At 43.9% G+C, this 26,806-nt stretch overlaps 1 pseudogene; it reads right to left on the reverse strand.

Moving 5' to 3' along the window:
• The window catches only part of LOC141271445 (uncharacterized), a 129,121-nt pseudogene that overhangs the window by 10,227 nt on the left and 92,088 nt on the right, over positions 1-26,806 (reverse strand).

Below are 26,806 nucleotides of genomic sequence, written 5' to 3' on the forward strand. Positions count from 1 at the left end.
TCACAGCCGTCTACAAGTCATAGGGGAGATTTCATGACACCTTGTCTCCATCTACCTTATGATCCTGAGGAACATTGGGATCTTCTTGTTTACTGTCCTGTGGAAGAAGAGGATGGGGACATCTCTCTGGTGTTGTCCGCTTACTGGATAAAACTGGAGGAAACACAAACAGGGACTGGATTCATTCTTTACATAAAGATAATTATAGGCCGTGTGTATTTAGTCCTGTCTATTACCTGGTGATGTGAGGGACTTGGGAACCTCCATCATGATGTCCTTGTACAGATCTTTGTGTCCTTCTAAATACTCCCACTCCTCCATGGAGAAATACACGGTGACATCCTGACACCTTATAGGAACCTGACACATACAATGATACCATCATCCCCCGATCCCTTCATAGCATTACTGTGTAATGTCCCAGCATTCCCAGCAGTGTCACCTCTCCAGTCAGCAACTCAATAATCTTGTAGGTGAGTTCCAGGATCTCCTGGTCATTGATGTCCTCATGTATCAGGGGGTGAGGTGGAAACTCTGTGATTGGGCTCAAGGGTCTTCCCCATCCCTCAGACACAGTGGCCTGACAGCGCTCACTAGAGGTCTTCTTCACTACTGTGTAATCCTGGTTATGAAGAGACACATTAATAAATCTCAGTATAGACATTTCTAGAGTCCTCACCTCTCCAGTTCTGTCCATCTGTTATTCCCATAGATAAGAATGATGTAATGTGACGTCATCAGAATCTCTCACCTCTCCAGTAAGCCGGAAGAGGATCTCTAGGGTGAGGTGTAATATCCTCTCCGCCATCTTTTCCCTGTCCCTATCCATCCTTGACGGGTCAATCAGGAGAATTCTCTTATATAGAAAATCTCCACTGAGATGATTCGATTTTGTAGGGACCTGAATGGGGAGAAGATGACGATGTAACATCATAAAGAATCCCAGGAAATAATACAATGACTAGCATTTATAAAACATGTAAGGAGATATAGTGCGTAGATGTTTTGTTTTCCCTGTTTATACGGACTGGATATCCTATTACGGCAGCTCCTCCCTGATTGAGGACAAAGCGACATGACACTTTTTATATGATGGCTAGAATTAAACACAAGCCACAGGAGTGATGCCTGTATGTATGGCATGTAACCTCTCTAGACCTAGTGCATGTGTTTTAAATAATGGCATGACTATTGCATCCAGTGTTATAGTTGGCGCAAAGTAATCAGAGACTAAAGAAGACCATGGATGAATCATAGTTGGAGTGATGAGAGATTTAACACACATTCAGCTAATTTTTTTTTCACAGCTAGAAAATACAATCACATGACATGTCTTCCATATTTTTATTGCGTCAACATGGTAAGTAAATTAGCCCTATGAAGAGAATCTTTCAAAAGGATAAATCCTCTGAGGCGTCTATATGGGCATTCAGGTCATAGAAAGTTTAATAAAATGATACCTTGATATTTGCAATCCGATGTTTTATTCCAGAGAAATCCACATGTTTGTTAATTTGTAAATGAATCGTTAAGATCTATGGGCCAGACTTAGATCTCCCTGACCTGAAAGTCAGCTTCTAGAGCTTACATTAAATAAAAAGGGGCGTTACAAGCAGGGGCATACACAAAATCCAGCAAATCTAGCAAAAGTTTTAATTGGGACCCCCTATAATATATATATATATATGTATATATATACATATACACAGTACAGACCAAAAGTTTGGACACACTTTCTCATTTAAAGATTGTTCTGTATTTTCATGACTTTGAAAATTGTACATTCACACTGAAAGCATCAAAACTATGATTTAACACATGTGGAATTATATACTTAACAAAAAAGAGTGAAAGAACTGAAAATATGTCATATTCTAGGTTCTTCAAAGTAGTCACCTTTTGCTTTGATGACTGCTTTGCACACTCTTGGCATTCTCTTGATGAGCTTCAAGAGGTAGTCACCGGAAATGGTTTTCACTTCACAGGTGTGCCCTGTCAGGTTTAAGAAGTGGGATTTCTTGTCTTATAAATGGGGTTGGAACCATCAGTTGTGTTGTGCAGAAGTCAGGTGGATACACAGCTGATAGTCCTACTGAATAGACTGTTAGAATTTGTATTATGGCAAGAAAAAAGCAGCTAAGTAAAGAAAAACGAGTGGCCATCATTACTTTAAGAAATGAAGGTAAGTCAGTGCGAAAAATTGGGCAAACTTTGAAAGTGTCCACAAGTGCAGTTGCAAAAACCATCAAGCGCTACAAAGAAATTGGCTCACATGAGGACCGCCCCAGGAAAGGAAGACCAAGAGTCACCTCTGCTTCTGAGGATAAGTTTATCTGAGTCACAAGCCTCAGAAATAGCAGGTTAACAGCAGCTCAGATTAGAGACCAGGTCAATGCCACACAGAGTTCTAGCAGCAGACACATCTCTTCAACAACAAGAAGACTTTGTGCAGCAGGCCTTCATGGTAAAATAGCTGCTAGGAAACCACTGCTAAGGACAGGCAACAAGCAGAAGAGACTTGTTTGGACTAAAGAACACAAGGAATGGACATCAGACCAGTGGAAATCTGTGCTTTGTTCTGATGAGTCCAAATTTGAGATCTTTGGTTCCAACCACCGTGTCTTTGTGCGACGCAGAAAAGGTGAACGGATGGACTCTACATGCCTGGTTCCCACCATGAAGCATGGAGGAGGAGGTGTGATGGTGTGGGGGTGCTTTGCTGGTGACACTGTTGGGGATTTATTCAAAATTGAAGGCATACTGAACCAGCATGGCTACCACAGCATCTTGCAGCAGCATGCTATTCCATCCGGTTTGCGTTTAGTTGGACCATCATTTATTTTTCAACAGGATAATGACCCCAAACACACCTCCAGGCTGTGTAAGGGCTATTTAACCAAGACGGAGAGTGATGGGGTGCAACGCCAGATGACCTGGCCTCCACAGTCACCAGACCTGAACCCAATCGAGATGGTTTGGGGTGAGCTGGACCGCAGAGTGAAGGCAAAAGGGCCAACAAGTGCTAAGCATCTCTGGGAACTCCTTCAAGATTGTTGGAAGACCATTTCCAGTGACTACCTCTTGAAGCTCATCAAGAGAATGCCAAGAGTGTGCAAAGCAATCATCAAAGCAAAAGGTGACTACTTTGAAGAACCTAGAATATAAGACATATTTTCAGTTTTTTCACACTTTTTTGTTAAGTATATAATTCCACATGTGTTAATTCATAGTTTTGATGCCTTCAGTGTGAATGTACAATTTTCATAGTTATGAAAATACAGAAAAATCTTTAAATCAGAAGGTGTGTCCAAACTTTTGGTCTGTACTGATATATATATATATATATACACACATACATATATATATATACACACACACACACTGCTCAAAAAGATAAAGGGAACACTCAAATAACACATCCTAGATCTGGATGAATGAAATATTCTCATTGAATACTTTGTTCTGCACAAAGTTGAATGTGCTGACAACAAAATCACACAAAAATCATCAATGGAAATCAAATGTATTAACCAATGGAGGCCTGGATTTACAGTCACCCCCAAAATTAAAGTGGAAAAACACACTAAAGTCTGATCCAACTTTTATGTAATGTCCTTAAAACAAGTCAAAATGAGGCTCAGTATTGTGTGTAGCCTCCACATGCCTGTATGACCTCCCTACAACGCCTGGGCATGCTCCTGATGAGGTTGCGGATGGTCTCCTGTGGGATCTCCTCCAAGACCTGGACTAAAGCATCCGCCAACTCCTGGACAGACTGTGGTGCAACATGACGTTGGTGGATGGAGCGAGACGTGATGTCCCAGATGTGCTCAATCGGATTCAGGTCTGGGGAACGGGTGGGCCAGTCCATAGCTTCAATGCCTTCATCTTGCTGGAACTGCTGACACACTCCAGCCACATGAGGTCTGGCATTGTCCTGCATTAGGAGGAACCCAGGGCCAACCACACCAGCATATGGTCTCACAAGGGGTCTGAGGATCTCATCTCGGTACCTAATGGCAGTCAGGCTACCTCTGGTGAGCACATGGAGGGCTGTGCGGCCCTCCAAAGAAATGCCACCCCACACCATTACTGACCCACTGCCAAACCAGTCATGCTGAAGGATGTTGCAGTCAGCAGATCGCTCTCAGCTACGTCTCCAGACTTTGTCATGTCTGTCACATGTGCTCAGTGTGAACCTGCTTTCATCTGTGAAGAGCACAGGGCGCCAGTGGCGACTTTGCCAATCCTGGTGTTCTGTGGCAAATGCCAAGCGTCATGCACGGTGTTGGGCTGTGAGCACAACCCCCATCTGTGGACGTCGGGCCCTCATACCACCCTCATGGAGTCGGTTTCTAACCGTTTGTGTCGACACATGCACATTTGTGGCCTGCTGAAGGTCATTTTGCAGGGCTCTAGTAGTGCTCCTCCTGTTCCTCGTTGCACAAAGGCGGAGGTAGCGGTCCTGCTGCTGGGTTGTTGCCCTCTTACGGCCCCCTCCACGTCTCCTGGTGTACTGGCCTGTCTCCTGGTAGCGCCTCCAGCCTCTGGACACTACGCTGACAGACACAGCAAACCTCCTTGCCACAGCTCGCATTGATGTGCCATCCTGGATGAGCTGCACTACCTGAGCAACTTCTGTGGGTCGTAGAGTCCGTCTCATGCTACCACGAGTGAGAAAGCACAACCAACATTCAAAAGTAACCAAAACATCAACCAGAAAGCATTGGTACTGAGATGTGGTCTGTGGTCCCCACCTACAGAACCACTCCTTTATTGAGGGCGTCTTGATAATTGCCAATAATTTCCATCTATTGTCTATTCCATGTGCACAACAGCATGTGGAACTGATTGTCAATCAGTGTTGCTTCCTAAGTGGACAGTTTGATTTCACAGAAGTTTGATTTACTTGGAGGTATATTCTGTTGTTTAAGTGTTCCCTTTATTTTTTTGAGCAGTGTAATATATATATATATATATATATATATATATATATATATATATATATATATGTATATGTAATCGGAATAAACCTTTCCCATTTTAGGTCAAGTAAGATTACCAAAATTTTTAATATTTGCCAAATGCCAGAATAATGAGAGGGCGAGAATGTTTTAAGTCATTTTTTATTACTAACTGCAAAGTCAAAAGTTTACATACACTAAGATTACTATGACTTTAAACAAATCTTTACTGCCCATATGATGATACAGAAAAAAACTGACGGCACTTCCAATACAAGAAATAGGTGTGAACAGGTGCTTATTAGGAGAAGCTACCTCCATATACAATTAACAAATAAAAAAATAACACACTTCATGAGCGGATAGTATATATAGCACTGTATATCATACATAACTATTTAAAAGGTAATTATACTATCCTATATTGGACCAATAGTGCTCCATCGTCAAACCATACGATACACACAGAAAAAAGAACGAAAAAGGAGCCTGAAGTATTGCAAAACATATATAATATTTATTAGAATAAATGGTAATCAGACATATATAGGAGCACAAAAAGAGGTATGAGGTTGTTTTTGCCTCATACCTCTTTTTGTGCTCCTATATATGTCTGATTAACCATTTATTCTAATAAATATTATATATGTTTTGCAATACTTCAGGCTCCTTTTTCGTTCAATTAACAAATAAAGTAGCACTCTGCAACGCTAAGTATGTAAATATGAAGTATGAAATATGAATAGCATTACTGCTGTGAAAATAGAAATAAATGAGGAATTTTAGCTCATGTAAATATGAAGTATGAAATATGAATAGCATTACTGCTGTAGATAAGCACCTGTTCACACCTATTTCTTGTATGGTAGAGCCCTGACATTGAGAAACGCCTTACCGCAGCTGTCAGGTACACATAAATTGGCCAATTTATGCGCTAAGATTTCTCATTTATTGCTATTTTCTGGGTGGACAGTTCACACTGCAGGCCGGATACGCATAATAGGAACACCAGCGCACTATGCTGCAATCCATCTGCTCTGGGGTCAGGGTACAGCGGGCGGCTATATGGCCTGGGCCCTGGCACCTCCAGCAGATCACATCATCCGTAGGGACCTTGGGCACCACCTCCCCTGCCCCTTTGGACCTTGGACGCCCCACCCCCTTTTGGGCCTCTGCCCCTTGCTGGACCTCCCAGTATGGAGTGGGCTTCCTCCCCAAGGAACCCTCAACACCCTGGTATCTCTCGACCATTCCAATTAGTTCATCGGCATTTCGAGGATCACCCTGGGCAACCCAAGTCTGTAAGGGCTTCGGTAGGGAGTGCACAAAACGATCCATCACCACCCATTCTACCATCTGCACAGGCGTAGAGGACTCTGGCTGCAGCCACTTCTGGACCAGGTCAAACATTTGGGAGCGTGGCGGTTTATCCTGGTGATACGCCCAGCGATGAACCCGCTGCGCCCTGATACTCACCCCCAAATGTGAAAGAATCTCAATTTTTAGCTTGCTGTACTCTTTGGCGTCCTGCAAAATTAAATCATAGCACGCCTTCTGGGCTCTCTCGTCAAGTATGGCACCAGTACCTCTGCCCACTGCTCTGGAGGAAGTTTCTCCCTCTCGGTGACCACTTCAAACACGGTTAGGAAGGCCTCAATGTCATCACCTAGGGTCATTTTCTGCAAAGCCCGTCTTGCCGCCTTCCGGACGTGGGAGTCATCAGCCGGACTCGGGATTGGGGTGATCGTCCTGCCCTGGATGGCAGTTGCCAGAAACTGCATCTGCTGCCGTTGTTCCTGCTGGTGCTGCTGGATTTGATGCAACAATAACCGGTTGGTCTCCTGCTGCTGCTGCGACTGGACCAAGTGTTTCAGTAGGTCCTCCATTTTGTCTCGCGATGCTTGCTGGCTTGCGACAGACTTGACCCAGGGCATGCAGTCCTTCCTGTAGCGGTCACACGTCTCTGCTGGGAACGCTGCCCGCACGTCTAACACCAATTGTAGGGATGGAACGCACTCGTTCCTACATGCCTGCGGTTTGAGGCATAGTGGTTTATTAGCTTCATAAAACTGTTCAAAAGGAAAATGCAAACAAAACAGCCTTGAGTGCAGGCAAAACCAAAGATAACAGTCCTTATAGCAAAGCCTCTGGATGGCCAGCGCTGTGGTCACACAGGCTGGTGTAGCGTCCAGTGTCCTGGCTTAGTCTGGAGGTAAAACATACACAGGAGGCCTTCTCCCTTCACACACACAGACCATCTGACAAACAACAGCCTCCATTATATGAGCTGGAAACCACACCCAGAGGTGAGGTATGTGGGTTGCTGGACCCTCCCATCTCTCCTAGCAACCCATAACCCAGCTCCCAGGTGCAACAATTGGACCTCTTAGTGCAGGCGTGCACTAGAGAAAATATCACCAGGTTACATCACAGAAACCAGCCATCCCTGCGATACATACCTCCCATCAACTACACGACCATTAGCCACCTTACAAAATATATATATATATATATATATATATATATATATCAGATAGACAGATATAGATAGATAGACAGATAGAATTGTAGAGGTATGCCTCATACACATCCTGTAAAAATTGTGAAGGAGGGCATCACACACCCTGGAAAAATTAAAAGTGAGGGTCGCGTGACGACCCTCTAAAATTATGAGTGAGGGCTGCCTGTTTACACTAAAAATGATGAGCGAGGGCCGTATAACCCTGTAAAAATTATGAACGACGGCTGTCTGTTTACCTTCTAAATATTATGAGCGAGGGTCGAATGATGACCCTCTAAGGCATAGTGGGACAGTCCATGCTACATGTCCAGCTTGGATACCCAATAGTTGTATGGCAAAGAGGAATCATGGAGGACACTAGTACGGTTTGGTAGGAGCTCCTTCACCATCTTCCAAATCTTTTACCTCTTTGTCAAAAGACAACGCATCAGTGCCTTGGTGCTGGGAGGGTCTAATGAAACTGTCCCAGACCTTTGACAGCATTCCCCTGCCTCTGATGGACCTGGTATGTTTCTCCGTCATCTCACCTCCTTGGTTGCACAAGGAACTATGACCTCTGCTGCCAGAGTTGTCATATGTAAATTTTTGCCCTAATTCTTTGACTAGGGCCTTCTGCTATGGCACCATTTTACTAGCCCTCTCCACCGCAGGAAGGAGAGATGGAAAGTTCTCCTTGTAGCCAGGGCTGTGGAGTCGGTAAGCCAACCACCGACACAGACTCCTCAATTTCCCTGATTTCCGACTCCACAGCACTGGTAGAAGGAGCTTCACTTCTGAGCATGTACATAAAGTGCAGCACAGATTCAGCTCAACTGAAAGCCTAGATCCTTAGATCAGGAATAGAACAGACATTTATAGGACATTTCATAACTTTCACAAATTCTTATGGAAACATTTACAGCACATCCTGCATTGAACTACTGTTCCAATTTATTATATATTTTAGGAGTTGGAGTCGGCCCATTTTATACCGACTCCAACAAAATGGACACAGACTCCGACTCCACGACCCTGCTTTTAGCGTGGGTCGAGAAGGGTGAACAACCATTAATCAGTGTTGACCAAAATGCGTATAACGCGAGGGTCACGGGAAAGGCAGCGGGACATAAAGTCAGCCATGTGTGCCAGACTCCCAACAGGCAAGACTTCCCTGACCGCACCAGGAGGACGACTCTCCATCTCCTTCTCCCTCTCCTCCTCCTTAGCCCATCCAGACCGAACAGATGGGATGAAGCTGGTGTGGGTACTTCCCTCTGTAGCACAGGCAACCATCTCCTGTTCCTCCACCTCATTATCACCCAATCCATGTTGAGAAGATGAAATGAGGGTGGGCTGGGTAGTATCACCCTGTGTATTTTCTTCCTCCATCTCCACCTGGTCCACATGCATAGCTTCCTCTTTAATTGTGAGCAGCAAGCATTTGAGTAGACGTATGTTACAGGTCCGGGTGGTGTGCTTCGGTGCAAGGAGGGATAAGAGGGGCGTGACTAAGTGCCTACTCGGCCTGACCCAGGTCACACGGCGGCTTAGTCGACTCCATGAACCAGGGAGGGACAGGGCAGGTGAACCAAGTGCCACTCTAGGACTGACCTTGTGTGAAAGCAGGTGACTCCCATGGGTCAGATGACAGGAACTGACCGGGACAGCGGATGAGCACGGCAGGAAGGCAGACGGGTTGTCCGGGTAGATCAGCAGGCGGGTATGGCAGATAGACAGGTACTCCGGGTAGGCAAGCAGGCGGGTACGGCTGATAGCCAGGCAGGTGCTCCGGGTAGGCAGGCTGGCGGGCACGGCAGGTAACTGGCAGGTGCTCCAGGTAGGCAGGCTGGCGTGCATGACAGGTAACTGGCAGGTGCTCTAGGTAGGCTGGCTGGCGGGCACGACAGATAACAGGCTGGTGCTCCAGGTAGGCAGGCTGGCGGGCATGGCAAGTAACTGGCATGTGCTCCAGGTAGGCAGGCTGGCGGGCTCGGAAGGTTACTGGCAGGTGCTCCAGGTAGGCAAGCTAGCGGACACGGCAGGTAACTGGCAGACTGGCGGGCAGAACTATTAGACAGACTGACGGGCTGGACTGTAGACAGACTGGTGGGCTGGACTGACTGTCAGCGGGACCTGAGGGCTGAAGCAAGTGTTAGCACACGGAACAACAACCCTGCACAGGCACCTCCAGGGCGCGGGTGGCCCCTTTAAGAGGGAGGGAGTGCGCGCGCGGGCCCTAAGCACAGTGCCAGGGAAGCTGCGCGCAGTGCGCGCCACAGCAGCAGGGGAGTCGGAAGACACCGGACCTGGACCGCGGCGGTGAGGGGAACGGCGTCTCTGCCCAGCAGGAGGCAGAGACGCCGATGCTACAACGTATAAGCACAATGGTTACGCCGATTATGACACCATCACCTCTTGCCGTCTTGGTTGATTCCTCAAAGTTTCGTAGAACCTCACAGATGTCAGACATCCATGCTCACTCGTTGGTTGTTATATGAGGAGGCTGACCGGAATACCGATGAGAATGTTGTAGCTGGTATTCAACTACTGCCCTCTGCTGCTCACAAAGCTTTGCCAACATGTGTAATGTGGAGTTCCTGCACATGCTCATGTCGCACAAAAGTCGTGAGCTGGGACTTGCAAGCACTGCTGCAGCCACTGCCAGACGGGCAGCAGATGTAGCTGACTTGCAAAAAGGGGGGCACCTTGACAAGTAGCTCAGGCAAATCTGGGTTGGTTTTCAGAAACCGCTGAACCACTAAGTTGAGCACATGGGCCAGGCATGGTATGTGTGGGAGCTGGCCAAGCTTCAGAGCCGCCACCAGGTTACCCCAAACAGCTATTCAACATCTTCAATTCTCTCCTGCGTCCCCCAGTGCCTCCTCCCTCTCCTCTTATTTCAGCCCATGACTTTGCCTCATTCTTCAAGCAGAAGATTGACACCATCAGACAAAGCGTTAGTCTAAAGTCCCCACAGCCCCTCCTCATATCCACTCAACCCTCCTCCTCCAAAACCACCTTCTCCACCATTACGGAATATCAACTTTCCTCTTTAATCTATCACGTACAACAGAGAAACTTAGGATCAATAATACCAGGTACATATCGAGTCCAGGGAACTTACTTTGTACCACCTTATACTTACTAAAAATAGACTCTGTACTCCTTTAACTTTTCTTGTGTCTCTCTCTTTAAGATTGATCCTTTTACTAATTAACAACCAAAACATATGTCTGAGCCAGCTGTACCTCTTCTGTAAAGACCACATCTACTTCCCTATCCCACCAGGACATCTACCTACCTATCTTGGGACAACGTAGCAGGTATACCTTAACCGCTTCCCGACCGCCCACTGTACATAAACGTCGGCGCTGCCTGGGCTCTGTGCAGCGCCAACGTTTATGAAAGGTCGGTGGTCCTGCAAGCGCTGCGGGTGCGGTGCAGAGCGACAGCTCTGACAGGGGACATCATCGGGACCTGATTGGATCAGGTCCCAATGATGTTAACCCTTTGCTATCTTCTATATGCCGCGATCTATAGTGGTCGCGGCATTTAGAAGATAGTGAGAGAAGAGGGGGGCGTCCACTTACCTCTCCGACGGCCCCCTGATGTCTTACAGGACCTGCCGTTGTCATGGCAGCCGGAGGTCACATGACCGCCTCCGGATCTGCCATGTATGGTGTCCTGCTAGACTCAGCCTGCAGCTGAAGTCTAGCAGGAGACAGACAGTGTGAAACTGTCAGCAAAGCTCTCATGCAATGCAATACATGTCTATTGCATTGCATGAGAACAGTGATTAGAAAAATAAAAATTAATGTCCCATACAGGGACTAAGTAAATATGTAAAAAAAAAAGTCTAAAAAATGTTTTCAAACTGTTAAAAAAAAAATCACACAATAAATAAAAATAAATAAAATATTAAACCAATAAATCCGTATATTTATGCAAAAACAAAAAAAGTACACATATTTGGTATCGACGCGTCCGAAACAACCCTATCTATAAAACTGTCACACTAATTAACTCCTTCTGTGCACACAACGTAATAAAAATAAATAAAAAAACAGCAAAAAACTATGCTTTTTCATATCGCCAAACAAAAAGTACAAAAAAATGCAATCAAAAAGCAAAATGGAAATAAAAATGGTACCGCTGAAAACGTCATCTTGTTCCGCAAAAAAAAGCCGCCATACAGCTCCATCAGCCGAAAAATAAAAGTTATAGCTCTCAGAATAAAGTGATGCAAAAAAATATTTTTTCTATAAAATTGTTTTTTGTGTAAAAGCGCCAAAACATAAAAAAAATATACAGTAAGTACCGCTGTAAAGGTACTGACCCGAAGAATAATGCTGCCTTATCACTTTTACCACACGCAGAACGGCATAAAAAAAAAACCTCAAAAAACAATTCCTGAATTGTTGGTTTTTGTTAATTTTACCTCCCAAAAGACGGAATAGAAAGTGATCAAAAAATGTCACGTACCCAAAAATGGTACCAATAAAAATGTCAACTCGTCCTGCAAAAAACAAGCCGTCACATTACTCTGTCGGCCGAAATATGGAAAAATTATAGCTCTCAAAATATGGCGATGCAAAAACTAGATTTTGCAAAAAAAGGGTCTTTTAGTGTGTGACAGCTGTCAATCATAAAAACCCGATATAAATCTGGTATCTCTGTAATCGCACCGACCCGAAGAATAAAGTAACCTCATAACTTATACCGCACGAGGAACGGCGTAAAAAATAAATAAAACCAATTCTTCACCTGCTACTGATTTGTTTATTACGTCTCCCAAAGATCGCAGTAAGGCTCTGCTCACATTTATCCTGCGCTCTGCGCTGAGCACTTACACCAGAGTTTCTGTGTAAATCTCTGAAATACGTGATTCAGACGGAACCCATGGCAGAAGATTCCCTGCAATGAGGCAGATATAGGCCACTGTGGATGCCGTCTGGCCTGTGATCACACGGTGTCAGTTTTTTTAGGCGTGCATAAAAGTGCGGTTGGCCACAGTTTTGTGCACTTCTGAAAAAAAGGACACCGCTAAACAGAGGCCAGACGGAGTCCAGAGTAACTCTGCTGCCTCATTACAGTGAATGGATCCCGCAGGGGTTTCATCTGAATTACATCACTTGGAAATTTAGATGGAAACCCCGATGTAAGTGCTCAGCCTAGAGCGCCGGATAAATGTTACGTAAAATGTTCCCAATAAAAGCTTCAACTCAGTTCTCAAAAAAAGCTAGTCCCCACTCAGGTCCGTCATCTGTTAAAAATATAAGGGACTTCCAAGTTACTGGTAGCAGAAAGGCTCTGGAAAAGTGAAATGGCCCTTGCCCCCCAAAAGAAATTCAGAAAATTTTTTGCTCCCAAATCCAAATAACTATTCCACAATAATTTGTTCTCCAATTGTCAAATAGCGCTCCGTCCCTCCCAGATCTCGCCGTATGGCTAAACGGTATGATACAGCCACATATGGGGTATTGCCACTTTTAGAAGAAATTGTGTGACACATTTAGGCACCATTTTTACCCATTGCCCTGTGTGAAAATGTAAAATCTGAGGGTAAAACAATTTTTTGTGGTAAAAATATAGTTATGTTTTCTTCACGGCCCAATGGTATAAATTTAAAAATTAAAAAATACTCACTACTTCCCTGGATGAATTCCTTGAGAGGTGTAGTTTACAAAATGGGGTCACTTGTGGGGGTTTCTGCTGTTTCGGCATGTCAGCGACTCTTCAAATGTGACATGGTGTCTGCAACCTATCCCAGCCAACATAGCGCTCCTTTCTCTTCCGAACCCTGCCGTACACCAAAGCAGTGGTTTTCCCCCACATATGGGGTATCGGCGTACTCAGGAGAAATTGCACAACAAATTTCATGGTGCAATTTCTCCTGTTATCCTTATGATAATGCAAAATTAGGGGAAGAAAAACATTTTTTGTGGGAAAAATGTGAAAATTTTATTTTTACGGCTCAATATTATAAACTTCTGTGAAGCAGCTGGGGGTGCAAGGTGCTCACCACACATCTAGATAAGTTCCCTAAGGGGTCTAGTTTCCAAAATGGTGTCACTTGTGGGGGGGTTTCCACTGTTTAGGCACATTAGGGGCTCCCCAAATGCGACATGGCGTCCGCTAATTATTCAAACAAATTTTACATTCAAAAAGTCAAATGGTGCTCCTTCCCTTCCAAACCCTGCCGTGCGCCCAAACAGTGGTTTTCCCCCACGTTTGGGGTATCCGCGCGCTCATGAGAAATTGCACTACAAATTGTGTAGTCCATTTTCTCCAGTTACCCTTGTGAAAATAAAAAAAATTGGGTCTGAAGTAACATTTTTGTGAAAAAAAGTTAAATGTTCATTGTTTTCTTCCACATTCCAAAAATTCCCGTGAAACACCTAAAGGGTTAATAAACTTCTTGAATGTGGTTTTGAGCACCTTGAGGGGTGCAGTTTTTAGAATTGTGTCACTTTTGGGTATTTTCTGTCATAAAGGCCCCTCAAAGTCACTTCAAATAAGATGTGGTCCCTAAAAAAATGTATTTGTAAATTTTGTTGGAAAAATTAGAAATCGCTGATCAACTTTTAACCCTTATAGCTTTCTAACAAAAAAAAATTTTGTTCCAAAATTGTGCTGATGTAAAGTAGACATGTGGGAAATGTTATTTATTAACTATTTTGTGTGACATATCTCTCTGATTTAAGGGCATGAAAATTCAAAGTTTGAAAATTGCAAAATTTTCGCCAAATTTCCGATTTTTTCACAAATAAACGCAAGTGATATCAAAGAAATTTTACCTCTATCATGAAGTACAATATGTCACGAAAAAACAGACTCAGAATCAGGGGAATCCGTTGAAGCGTTCCAGAGTAATTACTTCATAAAGTGACAGTGGTCAGAATTGAAAAAATTGGCCTGATCACGAAGGCAAAAACAGGCTCTGGCGTGAAGTGGTTAAATACTTATTCTTATTGACGATCACCAATTCCCTTTTTAATTCCTAAACTTTATACACCTCTTTTCAGAGTGAACCACCCCCCTGGGTCACACACAACCTTCTTGGACTCCTCTGATTCACTTCTCCTCCTTGCCATCAGGAAAATCATCCTGATCTAGAAGCCAATTCTTAGTGGATCCACTTTGAGAAGATCCACAGAGGACCACCAGCCTTTTACCACTACAACTAAACCCTATACCTAATATAAATTACTCCCGTTTTACTTTATTTTACAATCGGGTTTTAAACAATTTTATCAATAAAGAATTTTATTTTATACCTTTCACTCCATCTCATATTAATTTTATGCCTGGGTCCGGTGCTAGTTAATTTTAATATAATTTTTTAACCCTTGACATACCGTGGTTTGTGTGTCCTTCTTACTGCAGAACCCTTCAGACCTACCAGCGCCACTGTTTTTCTATTTACATTCTTTAAAAAAGCGCTAGATTGGTGAACCCCTAACCCTTGGCCTGGGAACTTGCCACGTGTGGGTGCTCTGGGGAACAGCTGACTGCCTTCTCCCTCTGGCCACCCGACTGTCACTGCATCTTCCTGCCTGTTGCGGTGCTTTGGATCCTTCCCCCTCTGCGCTGCTGTCTTCGCTCGGCATAGCAATTTCCCAGGCTGGGCCAGTGATTTCATCGTCCAACACCTCGTTTTCCACTTCTGCACTCTGGTCCTCCTGACTTGTTGGCTTAACATCACTTGTTGGCAACTGTTTCTCATCATCATCTGCCTCTTCAGACACTAAATGCCGTTCACCACAGTCATCTTCTGCTTACCGTGGCTGCTCAAATATTTGGGCATCACTACACACCATCTCCTCATATCCCTCTTGAAACGTGCAGGGAGAGAGATAAGAATCAATAAATGTAAAGAGCTCCTCGGAGTGTCTGAGTGTGTGATCACTTGTCTCTCCCATGCTGGGAAGAAGGTGGATCAGGGTGAGGATTATGTGGTCCAGACTCTTGGCTAGTGAGACTGGACCGTGTGGAAGACACGGTGGTGCTGGGAAACATACTGGAAGCATTATCGGCCATCCAACCAATCACCTGTTCGCACTGTTCTGGCTTCAAGAGTGGTGTTTGTGCCACCCTGCAAAGTGGAATCTAGGTCTCGTTGATGAGAGTGTTTCTGTGCTCCCGCAACAGGCACAGTTTTACCTGGCACACGGCATCAGCCTCTGCGTGCATCAGAACGTCCACTTCCCGTCTCTTACCACACGCCTTGGCCATTTTAAATTAGGTATATATATATGCTTGCAAAATTTCTGGTATTAATAGGGAAAAGAAATATGTAGCCCTGAAAAGAACTTTTGTTTTAAGGTTGCAGCAGCAGTACACCTACAGAGGGCCTGTAAAGCAACAAACCCTGCCTATAATGTCTCTAATACAAAACTATCCCTCTTTCACCAGCTATCCCTAAACTGAATGCAGGTAACAGTGGTTTTACTAGAGTATGGAAAGTATGTAGCCTTGAAAAGGACTTCTGTTTTAATGGTGCAGCAGTGGTATACAAGCACTGCAATAGCAATTAAACACTGCCTATATGCCTGCTCTAACTCTCCCTGAACAGCTTCCAGAGGAGAGTGTTGAGCATTGCATTACCAGGTCTTATATAAGACCCGATGACGAGATGCAGCCGGCCAATCAAAGAATTGCCAGTAGCCAACATAGCTATGGCATCACTGTGTATGGCAGTCAATCTCCGCATGTTTATTATCTAACAGCCGTAAAACCTGCGGGGCAGGGACTCGAGCATGATGCTTGAGCACCCGCGATATTCAATTGATGAATGAGCATACCCGAGCACCCCGATGCTCGATCGAGTATCGAGCAGGGGCGAGCACGCTCACTCATCACTAATGGAGATGACAGCACCAATCTATAACCATAGTTCAATTCATCCTGACTGCAGTGAGAGGAAATGGGGGATTTAAACACCTGTTCCAATTGGTTAAACTGCATGCTAAATTACCTTTAACCCTTTATGACTGGGCGTTTTTCCATTTTCACACTTTTATTTTCTTTCTCCCTTTCTTCTAAGTCACAACATATTTTTCATTTTTCCATCGAGATAGCTATAAAGAGGGCTTGTTTAATACGGGCCAATATGTAGTTTTGAATGACAGCCACTAATTTTAACATACAATGGAAAAAATCTAAAGTGCGGTAAAATAGTGAAAAATTACACAATTCCCCCATTTTAATTTCCATTTAGTTTTTACGGTGTTCACAGTACGCTAAAAATGACCTGGATTCATGATTATGGTGATACAAAACTTTTATATGTGTACATATATAAATGTATATAGTGGCATACCGCCAATAGCGGCAGACCAGGCAGCCATTATGTGGCTTGTGAATTGGGGAAGGCGATACCAGCATTGGACCCCTTCCTCCCGACATTGCACTTTCAACTGTATCGCCATCTTGAAGGCCATCATGTTGTCTGGAGGGCTGTGTGGGGGTCACAGTTGGGGGATCATACTATGTTGGGGTCACCATACTTTGCCAGGGGGGTGGGGGCATGGGAGGGGTACAGTAGAGTCATCATACTGTGTTGGGATCACCATACTTTCCCAGAGGGTGGGCGCACAGTAGAGTCATCATACTGTGCATGTGGAGGGTTCTGTGAAGGAATTCGCTGTGGGGGTATTATACTGTTTGGGGGGCATCATACTATGTTTGGGGGCACTTTTGTTGGCATCATACTTTATGGGGGCAATGAAAGGGGCTTCAATATGAGGAAAATTACTTTATAAAGGCTGCAAAGAAGTGAGTCATACTCTTCAGTGAGCCTGCCAAATATTTTTTATTTTTTGGAGGGCGTGTAATATGGACTTCTGCTTTAAGGCCCATGATTTCTATTTACGCATATATAACTATTATATTTTTACTTCAATGGTGAAAAAGAATTTAGAAAATTGTAAAAACAAATAAGGTTTGTATCGACATTTTCTGAAACTTTTAATTTTTCCATTAATGGATCTGTGTGAGGGCTTGTTTTTTTTTTGCATGGGGAGCCGATGTTTTTAACCCTTTAGTGACTGAGCCAATTTGAACCAGGCCAAATTTCACTTTATGTGATAACTCTTGAACGCTTCAACGGATCCCACTGATTCTGATGCTGTTTTTTCATGACATATTCTACTTCGTGATAGTAGTACAATTTGTTCAATACGACTTGCGTTTATTTGTGAAAATATTGTAAATTTGGCAAACATTATGAAAATTTACAATTTTTTAACTTTTAATTCTTAGGGTATGTGCACACGATGCAGAAATGCTCAGGATTTTTTCCTGAGCGTTTCTGCATCTCTCTGGCAGGAAAAAACGCATGCGGATTGTACATACGGTTTCCTGCCAGGGACATGCGGAAATGAAGCGGTCTTCACTTTCATTTCCGCATGTGGGTTGACAAGCGCTTCCCAAGCGATTTTAGCATCACTTGGAAAGTGCTTGTTAACTTCACACTATATAAATCCATGCAACCGGCATGGATTTATAGTGTGTGAATGTCAAAAAATAAAAAATAAATATATACTTTACCCTCTGATGGCCCCCGGTGTCCTGCTTCATCGGTCCCGGCTGCCGGCAGTGAAGACTTTAGGACCTTCCGACGTCAGCATCACGTGACCCGTCACATGACTCTGACGTCAGCGAAGGTCCTTCTTCATTCAACCGCGAAGTGCCCGGGAAGCCGGCAGGACGCAGCGCAGGCCGTCAGAAGGTGAGAATATATATATTTTTTATTTTATTCTTTTTTTTTTAATGGTACCTGGGTCTGGATGAGAGTCCTCTCATCCACACCCGGGTACCATCCGCACATTAGACCGCATGAAAAGCGCATCAACATATACAGTGATGCGGATTCCATGCGGTCTAATGCAAGTCAATGGCGGCAAAAGAGCAGCGTTTCCGCAAAATTAATTGACATGCTGCGGATTTTTGACCGCAGCGTTTACGCTGCGGAAAAATCCGCATCATGGGCACAGCACATGCGGATTTCCATTGGGGAACATTGCTGCCCTTCTACCATGCATTTTTCATGCGTTTCCGCAGCGTTTACGCAACTGCAAAAACGCCGCGGAAACGCATGAAAAACGCATCGTGTGAACTCAGCCTTATGCCCTTAAATCAGAAAGTTATGTCACACAAAATAGTTAATAAATAACATTTCCCACATATCTACTTTGCATCTGCATCATTTTTTAAACATATTTTTTTTTATTAGGAAATAATATGGGTTAAAAGTTGATCAGCAATTTCTCATTTTTCCAAAGAAATTTACAAAACCATTTTTTTAGGGATCACATCACATTTAAAGTGACTTTGGGAGGCCTACATGACAGAAAATATCCAAAAGTAACACCATTCTAAAACTGCACCCCTCTCAACCACATTCAAGAAGATTATTAATCCTTCACAAGAATTAAAGCAATGTGGAAGGAAAAAATTAACATTTTTCTTTTTTTCACTAAAATTTTAATTTAGCCCCAAGTTTCTTATTTTCCCAAGGGTATCAGGATAAAATGGACCGCAAAATTTGTTGTGTAATATCTTCTGAGTACGCCGATACCCCATATGTAGGGGGCAACTTTTTTAAGGGCGCAAAGCCGGGCTCGGAAGGGAAGGATCACTTTTTGACTTTTTGAAAGCAAAAATGGCTGGAATTGAGGACGCCACGTCGCATTTGGAGAGCCCCTGATTTGCCTAAATAGTGGAAACCCCCCACCCCATTATGGAAACTAGAACCCTTAAGGAATGTATATAGATGTGAGGTGAGAACGCTGAACCCCTAGATGCTTCACATAGGTTTATAATGTAGAGCTATGAAAATAAGAAAATCACATTTTTCCCACAAAAATGTACTTTTAGTTCCAAGTTTTTTATCTTTACAAGGGTAACAAGAGAAAATGGACCCCAAAATTTGTTGTTCAATTTCTGCTGAATACACCAATAGCCCATATGTGGAGGAAAACTACTGCTTGGGCTCATGGCAGAACTCGGAAAGGAAGGAGTGACGCTTTGGAGCACAGACTTTCATAGAATGATCTGCGGGCGTCATGTCACGTTTGAAGAGCCAGTGATGTGCTTAAACAGTGGAAATCCCTCCAGTGAGCATTTTTTGAACCCACAGGTACTACACAGAAATTTATAACATTTGGTCGGCATATGGAAAATTAAATTTTTTTTTCACGAAAATGTTGTTTTTGCCAAAATTTGTAATTTTCACAATCGATAATAGGTTAAAATGGACCCCATAATTTTGTTTATTCAGAACGCGATGTTACCCCATATGTGGTCAAAAATATCTGTTTGGGCATATGGCAGGGCTAGGAAAGTAAAGAGCGCTATTTGTCTGGAATACATTGTGAATGCCATGTCACATTTGGAGAGCCCTTGAAATGTGAATACAACAGAAACCGCCCACAAGTGACCACATTTTGTAAACTAGAGCCCTCAAGGAATTCATCCAGAGGTGTACTGAGCATTTTTTGAACCTACAGGTGATTTACAAAACTTTATAACATTTAGATGTGAGAACAAAAAATATTTTTTTTCCACTGACATACTGTTTTAGCACCAAATTTATAATTTACAAGAGGGGTAATGGAAGAAACTGGACCCCACAATTTTTTATGAAATTTATCCCGAATATGGCAGTACCACATATGTGATTGTAAGCTACTGTTTAAGCACATGGCAGGGATCGGATAGAAAGGAGAGCTACTCGGCTTTTAGAATGCAGATTTAGTTCGAATAGATTGTGAGCTCCATTAACCGAGCCCCTTAGGTGCCAGAACAGCAGTAACCCCTACAAGTGACCACATATTGGAAACTTCACTGCCTAAGGAATTCATTGAGGGGTGTAATATTTTGAACCCATAGGTGCCTTACAGAATTTTATAACATTGAGACATGGAAATAATGCCTTTTTAGTGGTAAAAATGTAATGATTGCATTTGCCACAAATTTTTCAGGTACACAAGGGTTAATAGATGAAACTGGACCCCATAGTTTACTGCACAATTTCTTCCGAACACGGTGATGCCCCATATGTCGTCAGAAATTACTGTTAGACAACACGTCAGGGCTGAGAAGGAAGGAGTGCTATTTGGCTTTTGGAGCACAGATTTTGCTAGAATGACTTACGGGCGACATTTGCGGAACCCCAAAGGTGCCAGAACAGCAAAAAAACAAAACAAAAGTAACACCAATGTAGAAATTGGACCTCAATGATTTCTTCTACGGCTGCAGTGATTATTTTGTAACATCCACACAAGGCTTTTTTTTCTGGAGAATTGCAAATATGCCAGTTTAGTGTCCATACATTGTGCCCCCATACAGTGTAGTACCCCCATATATTGTAGCTCCCCCATACATTGTGCCCAGCTTGTGCTTCTGGCGCACTTCGTAAATTGTTAAGTGCTCTCTTCCCACAACAATACTGCCAAACATGTGGCCATTTACTGTGATATAGGCACAGTGGGGCCCAGAAGGAGGGGGAAATTTGGATTTGGGAAAGCAGAATTCACTGGATTTTATCTGAGGGGGGCGGGAGCCATGTCGCTTTTCCAGAGTCTTTGTGCTACCAGTGACGTGAGACCCCCTACAATTCCAGTGACAGATGACGAACCAGAGTGGGGGCTGGTTTTGTGTGGGATAAATTAGGGGTTTTACACTGTGTGCAGAATTATTAGGCAAATGAGTATTTTGATCACATGATACTTTTTATACATGTTGTCCTACTCCAAGCTGCATAGGCTTGAGAGCCAACTACCAATTAAGTAAATCTGGTGATGTGCATCTCTGTAATGAGAAGGGGTGTTGACTAATGACATCAACACCCTATATAAGGTGTGCTTAATTATTAGGAAACTTCCTTTCCTTTGGCAAAATGGGTCAGAAGAGAGATTTGACGGGCTCTGAAAAGTCCAAAATTCTGAGATGTCTTGCAGAGGGATGCAGCAGTCTTGAAATTTCCAAACTTTTGAAGCGTGATCACCGAACAATCAAGCGTTTCATGGCAAATAGCCAACAGGGTCGCAAGAAGCGTGTTGGCAAAAAAAAGGCGCAAAATAACTGCCCATGAATTGAGGAAAATCAAGCGTGAAGCTGCCAAGATGCCATTCGCCACCAGTTTTGCCAGATATCAGAACTGCAACGTTACTGGAGTATCAAAAAGCACAAGGTGTGCGATACTCAGGGACATGGCCAAGGTAAGGAAGGCTGAAAAACGACCACCTTTGAACAAGAAACATAAGATAAAACGTCAAGAATGGGCCAATAAATATCTTAAGACTGATTTTTCAAAGGTTTTATGGACTGATGAAATGAGAGTGACTCTTGATGGGCCAGATGGATGGGCCAGAGGCTGGATCAGTAAAGGGCAGAGAGCTCCACTCCGACTCAGACGCCAGCAAGGTGGAGGTGGGGTACTGGTATGGGCTGGTATCATCAAAGATGAACTTGTGGGACCTTTTCGGGTTGAGGATGGAGTGAAGCTCAGCTCCCAGACTACTGCCAGTTTCTGGAAGACAACTTCTTTAAGCAGTGGTACAGGAAGAAGTCGGTATCGTTCAAGAAAAACATGATTTTCATGCAGGACAATGCTCCATCACATGCATCCAACTACTCCACAGCGTGGCTGGCCAGTAAAGGTATAAAAGAAGAAAAAATAATGACATAGCCCCCTTGTTCACCTGATCTGAACCCCATAGAGAACCTGTGGTCCATCATAAAATGTGAGATCTACAGGGAGGGAAAACAGTACACCTCTCGGAACAGTGTCTGGGAGGCTGTGGTGGCTGCTGTACGCAATGTTGATCGAAAACAGATCAAGCAACTGACAGAATCTATGGATGGAAGGCTGATGAGTGTCATCATAAAGAAAGGTGGCTATATTGATCACTAATTTTTTTGGTTTTTGTTTTTGTATGTCAGAAATGTCTATTTGTAAATTTTGTGCACTGATATTGGTTTACCTGATGAAAATAAACAAGTGAGATGGGATTATATTTGGTTTTTATTAAGTTGCCTAATTATTCTGCACAGTAATAATTACCTGCACAAACAGATATCCTCCTAAGATAGCCAAATCTAAAAAAAATAAACACTACAACTTCCAAAAATATTAAGCTTGGATATTTATGAGTCTTTTGGGTTGATTGAGAACATAGTTGTTGATCAATAATAAAAATAATCCTCTAAAATACAACTTGCCTAATAATTCTGCACACAGCGTATTGGTAACATTTTGGGGTACATAATATTTTTTGATCGCTTCCAGAATAAGGCTGGGATCACAATCTTGTGTTCAAAGCTGAGCACTTATGTTGAGGTTTCCATGTAAATCCCACAAAAATGCAATTCAGATGAAACCCCCCCCCCAACGGAATCACCCACCATATTGATACAGATGGAGACACTTTGGACTACGTTTGGCGTCTTATCCGGTGGTATCCATCATTTTAGGCGTGTACAGTTCAGTGGTCGCCTACACTTGTGCACTAAAAAGGCGCCTAAAATGATGGGACAAAGTCGGAACACAGACCAGTCCAAAGTGCCTCCATCTGCCTCATGTGTGAGTGGTTCCTTCCGGAGTTTTGTCTGAATCGCAGTTTTAGAGAACTTACATGGAAACTCCAACGTAAGCTCATCGGAGAGCAGGATAAATGTGAGCCAAGCCTTGTTCCAATTTTTGGGAAGTAGAATGAACCTTATGACAGCAGTGCAAGAATAGTCTTTATTCTTATTTTTGCACTGTTCACTGTGCGGTATAAGTGATAAGGCGGATTTATTCTTTGGGTCAGTGCGATTACAGCGATACCAGATTTACATATTTTTTTTAGGTTTTGCTGCTATCACACAGTAAAAAAGTTTTGTTTTTGTTTTTTTATAAAAACAAAAGGGGAGGGGAAGCCAAACAGACAGACCAAGACAACATGGTTATAAATATACAAATATATTTTATTGATTAAAAAGAACATACAAAATGAGGTGAATGGATAGCATACAAGGGGATACACAAGTGGACATCCCTGGAGCACACGGCCAAATTATTATATATACAGTACAATATTGTGTATAATATTATATAGAGGAAATCAGATATTAATTATAATAAGGACCTAATCCTGTCTAGAGTCCTCATATATACCAGCATAAAAAATACAACTAGCAGTCACTAAATCTATCTATTTATTTGAGAAAATACAATTAGTAAGTCTAATTCTATTTTTGGTTGGAGCACCGGCGTTTGTTCTTACACAGCGGTTCCCACACTATTCAGGTAATTTACTTATTCCCGATATGGGTAGACACTGGAATGTGTATACATAGATTTAGTGACCGCTAGTTGTATTTTTTGATGCTGGTATTTATGAGGACTCTAGACATGATTAGGTCCTTATTATAATTAATACCTGATTTCCTCTGTATATTATTATACACAATATTATACCGTATATAAAATATTTTGGCCGTGTGCTCAAGGGATGTCCACTTGTGTATTCCCTTGTATGCTATCCATTCACCTCATTTTGTATGTTCTTTTTAATCAATAAAATATGTTTGTATATTTATAATCATGTTGTCTTGGTCTGTGTGTTTGGGGGCTGTTCGCTTCCCCTCCCCTTTTGTTGTTGAGTGCATTAGATGACCTAGTTTACTATACAGTCTTAGATGGGCAGTACTTAATATGGACAATTTTGGTCAAATTCTTATACGGTATTTACTGCTTCTCTCTATGTTTCCTCCCATTTTTTTTTATAAAAAGTAGCTTTCTTCTTCGCTATATTCTGAGAGCTGTAACTTTTTTATTTTTTGGCGAACAGGGCTGTATGAGGACTTATTTGCGGGACGATTTGCAGATTTTTTTGGTACCATTTTGGGGTACATAATAGTTTTTGATTGCTTTTTAGTCAGATTTTTCAGACACAGAATGAACAAAAGCCAGCAATTCAGTTATTGTTTTTATTTTTTGCGCCGTTCACCGTGCGGTAAAAGTGATGAGACCGATTTGTTCATCGGATCAGTACGATTACAGCGATTTACATTATTTTTTTTAATGCATTGCTATTTTTACAGGCTAAAAACAATATTTTACAAAAATGAATATTTTTGTATCGCCATATTCTGAGAGCTGTAACTTTTGTATTTTTTTGCTGAATGAGACATATTAGGGCTTGTTTTTTGCGGGACGTTTGGCGTTTTCATTTACACTGGAATAAGGTCCCCTAACGACCGCCGTTTTAATGCGTATCGACGGCCATTAATGGGTTAATGATATCTTCTTGGGGTTTAAATAGCATCACTTTTTTTTGCATTTTTTTTATAGAGTTGCTGTGACGGAAAAAGCAGAATTCTGGCATTTAGGCTTTTTATATTTTGATAGATTAAACGTGGACAAATGTGAAGGTACCAAATATATTTTGGAAAAGGGTAAAAGAAATGAAATTAAAAGAAAGAAAGAAAAAAACAATATATATGGGAACTGATTTAGTTTTCTACCAACTGATTATTTACATGTATGACAAAACGCTTTGTTTAAAAATATAACTTACATCTGAGAAATAAAATCCCACATACACTGACATTCACAGAAGGCTAAACACATAATCAAGGAATTATTATTAGTGGCCCATATAAATATTACAGATCATGGAATGTGGAAAGGGCCAACAGTGAAAGGGGATAATGCCCCCTGCCCCAGTAATGGGGTCTGTCCACATACCTCCACCTGCAGAGCCGCCACCACATATATGGCTGTTCTGTGCGCACAGGACCTGTGATGAGGTCACAGGAGGGGAGGAGTCAGGGGTCACATGATCAGGGCCTCAGTGGATGCAGGACTCTGCTGTGCTGGTTGTCATGGTGCTGGATGAGGTGAAGGTTATGTGTGGGGTCAGGAGGGGTTTACAATGTGGATGTAGCAGAGCCGCGTGTGTACGAGGTGTACGGAGCGGAGCCGTGTGTGTACGAGGTGTACGGAGCGGAGCCGCGTGTGTACGAGGCGTACGGAGCGGAGCCGCGCGTGTACGAGGCGTACGGAGCGGAGCCGCGCGTGTACGAGGTGTACGGAGCGGAGCCGCGTGTGTACGAGGTGTACGGAGCGGAGCCGCGCATGTACGAGGTGTACGGAGCGGAGCCGCGTGTGTACGAGGTGTACGGAGCGGAGCCGCGCGTGTACGAGGTGTACGGAGCGGAGCCGCGCGTGTACGAGGTGTACGGAGCGGAGCCGCGCGTGTACGAGGTGTACGGAGCGGAGCCGTGCGTGTACGAGGTGTACGGAGCGGAGCCATGTGTGTACGAGGTGTACGGAGCGGAGCCGCGCGTGTACGAGGTATACGGATAGAAGGCGCGTGTGTACGAGGTGTGCGGAGCTGCGCGTGTACGAGGTATACGGATAGAAGGCGCGTGTGTACGAGGTGTACGGAGCGGAGCCGCGTGTGTACGAGGTGTACGGATAGAAGGCGCGTGTATACGAGGTGTACGGAGCGGAGCCGCGCGTGTACGAGGTGTACGGAGCAGAGCCGCGTGTAGGAGGTGTACGGAGCGGAGCCGCGCGTGTACGAGGTGTACGGAGAGGAGCCGCGCGTGTACGAGGTGTACGGAGCGGAGCCGCGCGTGTACGAGGTGTACGGAGTGGAGCCGCGCGTGTACGAGGCGTGCGGAGCGGAGCCGCTCGTGTAAGCGAGGCTTGCGGAGCCGCGCGTGTACGGAGCGGAGCCGCACGTGTATGAGGCGTACGGAGCGGAGCCGCGCGTGTATGAGGCATGCGGAGCCGCGCGTGTACGGAGCGGAGCCGCGCATGTCCGGGGTGTACGGAGTGGAGCCGCGCGTGTACGAGGTGTAGGGAGCGGAGCCGCTCGTGTACGAGGTGTAGGGAGCGAAGCCGCGCGTGAGCGAGGTGTAGGGAGCGGAGCCGCGTGTTTACGAGGTGTAGGGAGCGGAGCCGCGCGTGTACGAGGTGTGCGGAGCCGCGTGTGTGCGAGGTGTTGGGAGCGGAGCCACGTGTGTACGATGTGATTCTACCTAAGAAGGACTAATAGAAAATAGAATTAGACTTACTAATTGTATTTTCTCTAATAACTCGCCACGACAGCACCACAGGAAGAGTACCAAAGATTAATGTTAGGGCTTTGACAATGGCTTGGAGAACATTTCTTCCAAATGCTAGGTCTTTAATGGCCATTAGGTCTAGCTTATAATATTTGGTGGAGGTATGGACTGGGGAACAGGTAGCAGCTCTGCAGATCTGCTTGATGGAAGCGCTGGCTTTCTCCGCCCAGGAGACAGACACGGCCCTAGTAGAGTGTGCCGTAAGTTTTTATGG

The sequence above is a fragment of the Phyllobates terribilis genome, unplaced genomic scaffold (assembly GCF_046119375.1).
Source record: "Phyllobates terribilis strain yellow unplaced genomic scaffold, ASM4611937v1 Scaffold_5__5_contigs__length_657084704, whole genome shotgun sequence".
In the NCBI taxonomy this organism is placed as follows: domain Eukaryota; kingdom Metazoa; phylum Chordata; class Amphibia; order Anura; family Dendrobatidae; genus Phyllobates; species Phyllobates terribilis.